General features: G+C 41.7%; 1 protein-coding gene across 1 annotated transcript in view; it reads right to left on the bottom strand.

The window, feature by feature from the left end:
- Positions 1–2,900, bottom strand: part of C1QTNF2 (C1q and TNF related 2) — a 31,975-nt gene extending 29,075 nt beyond the window's left edge. The window contains exon 1 of the mRNA XM_032794437.1: positions 2,676–2,900. The gene's annotated coding sequence lies outside the window, so the exon portion shown is untranslated. The remainder of the gene's footprint in view (positions 1–2,675) is intronic.
- Positions 2,901–4,811: the final 1,911 nt, after the last annotated feature.

The following is a 4,811-nucleotide window of genomic DNA, read 5'->3' as shown; positions in this document are numbered from 1 at the left end:
CCCGGGGGGGGGGGCGCCCTGGGCTGCCCAAATGCGGTGGTGGTGCCCTGACCCGGGGGACACCTTGGGCTGCTGGGCTGCGGAGGCGGTGCCCTGATCCGGGGGACACCTTAGGCTGCCGGCTGCAGGCAGTTGCTACTGCCGGCAGCTCAGCCCCTCCAACAGCAGCAGCTGCAACCATTTAAAAAAATTTGGGGGGGCGCCACTTTTCGGCGCCTCCAAATCTTGGCACCCTCGGCAACCGCCTAGTTTGCCTAAATGGTTGCACCGGCCCTGCAAACAGCTGAGTCATTAGAGAACTCAACAGGGCTGTGGGAGAGTCAAATTAAGTCTCTGCTCTGCCTGATGCAGAAACCGAGTCTTTCACACCCTAGATGAACTACCAAGCTTTTGAACTATCTAACTACCAAGGTTTTGCACATATGGGGCAGGTATCTTGCTCAGTGGATCCTATACCCAAGAACTTTTTGTGAAAAGTTTCAGTTTTGTTGAAAAATTCCAAACCCACCCTAATTCTGAGACCAACAACAGAAATAGACGCATGGATAAAATTCCTTATGAAGAGAGACTGAAGAGAGGAGGGCTGTTTAATTTAGAGAAGAGATGAATAAAAGGGAGCAATATGGAGTCGTACAAAATAACAAATGGCATAGAGAAAGTAAATTGAACACTTTGGTTTACTTTGTCGTAATCCTAGAATAAGGGCACGGTGGCTGATGAAAGGCAGCCAATTTAAAACTGATAATTGCTTAATTATTCTGTGGAACTCATTGCAACAAGGTACCTTTACAGTAGTAATTAGAAAAGAAAAACAGGACTTTTGGAAGGGCTATAATGCCTCGTGCTTCAGGACACAAGACTATCTTGTTAAGTTTAGGAAGAAAGCCTCCCTGGGGGCAGGATAGATGCCCACTGAGGGATTCCAATTCTTTCTCTCTTAGCTTCAAAAAGCATATTGGAACCAAATCAACACATGTCCCTGGCCTCTCCAAACTACAGGCAATGATCCCAGTAGCAAAGGTCAGAAAGAAAAGGTTTGGCATATTGCAAGATTTCAGCTGAGATATTACAGTTTGAACAACATTCAATAAGAATGTTTTCTATATTCAGGATGTTGTTGAATGTTTGATCAAAAATATATCCCTTGTGTAACAATACACAGCACTTGTATAGTGTCGGACAAACATCAGCTAATTACTGAAAGCTCCTCAGGGCAGGGACTGTCTTTGTTCTGTGTTTACATGGATCCTGGTCTGTGACTGTGGCTCCCAGCTGCTCCCACAATACTGGTAGTAAATAATCATAATCCTCTCATTACTCCTTCAGTTTAGTAGTTTCATTTTAATACACTGATTTTTCTGGGGGGAAATGAGAAGTAACTATGGAATGGGTCAGTATCAGAACTCATGTAGTCCTGCTTTTAGTTGTGGGGCACATTGTTAGGGAATACGATGTGACAAATATAAATAAAAATAAAAATTAGGAAGTGAAAAGAGAATCCAGGCAAGAAAAAGTTTTGTCTGGACACCGTGAATGAGTCATGGATGAAGGCTGGAAGAACATCCCTTTTGTTGTCATCTACCATAGTATACATTCTGTATTGCATTTCAGCTGCCTTGGAAATGTGAAGTCAGAATAAAAATCCTAGAGCGGTTTATCCAAGTAGGAAAGTGGTTGTGTGGTGACAGATAACCTAACTCAATGATAAATTTCCTTCAAGGAAGCTAAAAAGTACAAGTTGGAGTTGGGGGGTGTTTGAAGGGGATGAGTGGGAGGGACCCTTCACCACACAGTAATTGACAAATGGTTCTGTATTGCCTGAATAGGGACTGTAAGCTTTGACCATGCGGTCTATTAACTGGTGTTGCCTGAGTTACATTTCCTCCCTGCCGCCTTATGACCTTACAGTGTTTTCTAACACCGATTTGTAAGTTAAAAGATTAGCTAAATCCTTGTATTCCAGTTTTTCCCATAAATATTTGGACATCTGTTAAATAAAGCAACAGCTTCCTCACCCCAGATTCTTGTGGTATAATTCAAAAGGTTCTAATGTTCTTAAAAAGATTGATTTCCCTTTTATTATAATTCTCATTACAGGTCATTATAATCAAGTATCACCCTAATGATAGCAGCAAAGCACTCGTCCACACAAAATAAAACAATGATTTGATTTAAACAAGGTGTGCTATTAATAACTAGGGTGGCATGTTTAAAATGGATGCATTTAATCGCTTATGTAGCTCAGTGAAAGTCAATAGATTTACATGGGGTCTGAATTTGGCCCATTATCTGTTGTTAGGCAAAATGCTGTTAAGGTTACACTTTAAAAAAAGGAGAACAATATTTCTTACGCTTTGGGTGGCATTACTGTCCCTGCCATTAAGCAAGCAGGTGATGCCTGTGCAAATCCCTCAGTAGCTTTGTGTAGAAAACCTTATTATACAAGTCACCAGTTAAAGAACAGAGAAAAAACTTCCCTGGGCTGGCTGAGCCCAGAAAACACTATGATGAGCATTTTCCCACTGTAATATTTCTTTTAATTCAAGACTGTTGCCATTAAGGATTCCTTTGCATAACTTGGAAACCTGATTGCTCAGTAATTTAGACCTTATTTAGCCAGGGTTTCAAAGTTAAGGATTGAAAAAAAAAAAGGGTGGGGGGGGGATTCTACTTACCAGGACTAATCTCGTCAGTAAGATCTCGACCTGCACTGGAAAATCTACTGAATCTTAAGCAGATGTTTCATTGCAAATCGTTGTCATACAGTTTAGCATGAATCCCGGTTATTTCTGCAGACAACTTCCTTTCCGAGGGTAGCTTGAAAATTCAAGTCCACAAGCTGTGTTTTAAAAAGTGTATTCCTTTTGCTTCTATTCCCAGCTTCCTGCAGCAGCTTCAGGTTTTGGCTCAGCTTTGCCAAAGGCATATTTTTATTATTGTGTAATGGGTTTGAGCCTCTTCCTTGTGTCACATGATATGGGAAGAGAATTTTTACACACATATGGCTGAAAAGCTCTTGATGCTTGGGATTGCCTCCACCCCTGCTTTCCTCTCTGTTTCTCCTTTACAAACTACTCTAAAAGGTTCAGACCTTGACTGATTCATGGGTAAATGATTGAGAGTTTGCCTGATGCAGTATGTGTGTCTGTGCAAGGAGTGTTTGTAGGGAGATAGATTAGTTTAGCTTGACCCAGGGAAAAAAATTCACACTTGATCCTTAGCACATTGGCAGGAGAGGAAGATCTTATCCAGGGGACTGAAACTCTGTTATCAATTCTAAAATGATTTAGGCAAATTGGTGGCAGGAGATTAGTCCCAAGCCGGGAAGTGAAATAAGTAATGATGGCAATGGAATAAATCACTGACATCATCGTTAACCAGACAGTGCAACTCAACAGCTCTGCGTACCTTACTTTAGCTGGGAAGCCTCATTTTCTCTTACTCACCTCTGCTGCATATACAAGAACAATGACACTAGCTCTTTGCTTTTTATTTATTACTGTATGGTGTATTAATATTTTGAAAAGTTGATACAGTTATTATAGGATTGGAATTTTCTTGGCAATTCTCTCCTGTGCTTTGAAAATTATAAAGCAAAAATAAACATTTAAAAGTATTCACAAGGAAAAGCAAACACAGAATCTATATGGTGGATAAGGAAGAAAATACTAACAGCAGTGTAGCAACCTTCATTTATAGATCTCAAAATGCATTACTGAGGTAAGTGTTTTCACCAGCCATTTGCTTCACTAAAGAGAGGTGAAGTGACTTACTTATGGTCACACAACAGGTCTATGACAGGCAAGAATAGAATAATTAGACCTCAAGTATCTGTCAACGGTCAGTGTCTGGAATGACTAGGGCTGGTCTACACATAAAACTTAAGTCAACCTAACTGCAGTATGTTGCTCAGGGCTGTGAAAATTTTCACACCTTGAGCACTGTAATTAGGTTAGGTCAACTTTGCCCTTGGTGTAGACACAGCTAGGTTGACAGAAGGATTTTTCTGTTGACCTAGTGACTGCCTCTCAGAGAGAGGGACTAACACAACGATGTTTGAAAAACTTTTTTTTCTGGAATCAGGGTGAGTAAGAAGTTGCTCCCCAATGCACACAGTAATCTCATGCATCTGATGGCAGGATCTGACACTCAACCTTTAAACAGGCATCTGGATATGAATTGTTTTCAGGCTTGTTCATCTTTAGCATGGAGACAGAAGGGTGGCTTTAAGGGAAAGCTGTATACAGACCTTTTGCTCATCCATGCATCCTAGGTACTTATATGGCACACATTGCCAGAGAAACCGAGCACCTCACAATATTTGATGTATAGATTGACAAAACACTCCTGAGAGGTAGGGCAGTGCAAGAGACCCTATTTTACAGATGGGGAACTGAGGCACAGAGAGACTAAGTGACTTCCCCAAGGAAGTGTGTTACATAGTAGGGACTTGAATCCAGGTGTCCTAAAGTACCAGGCTGACACCCAAGCCTCTGGGCTGTAAGCCCAAAGCAGCTTCCTAGTACTTCACATGTGTTGAGAAACTCCTGTCCCCAAGCAGCTGGAATTCCATGTTTCGTGTAATACAGGACTTCCTGAGTCCTCTGCTGGTGGCCGCCACCCTGGTGTTGATAGAATGACACTCATAGTGACAGTTGGCAGCACGTGTGCCCACTAGCATCAGACTTGTTTCACTGCTTCCCAGTGTTGATTTAATAAATCAGGAGAACTGAACTGTTTACATTTTGCAGGCAACTGGGGCCCTTCTTCCGGGGTGATAATGTGAAGCTGCTGTTCCCGATGAAGATAAG

Source organism: Chelonoidis abingdonii, chromosome 7 (assembly GCF_003597395.2).
Source record: "Chelonoidis abingdonii isolate Lonesome George chromosome 7, CheloAbing_2.0, whole genome shotgun sequence".
Taxonomy (NCBI): Eukaryota; Metazoa; Chordata; order Testudines; family Testudinidae; genus Chelonoidis; species Chelonoidis abingdonii.
This window is presented reverse-complemented; position numbering and strand designations above follow the sequence as displayed.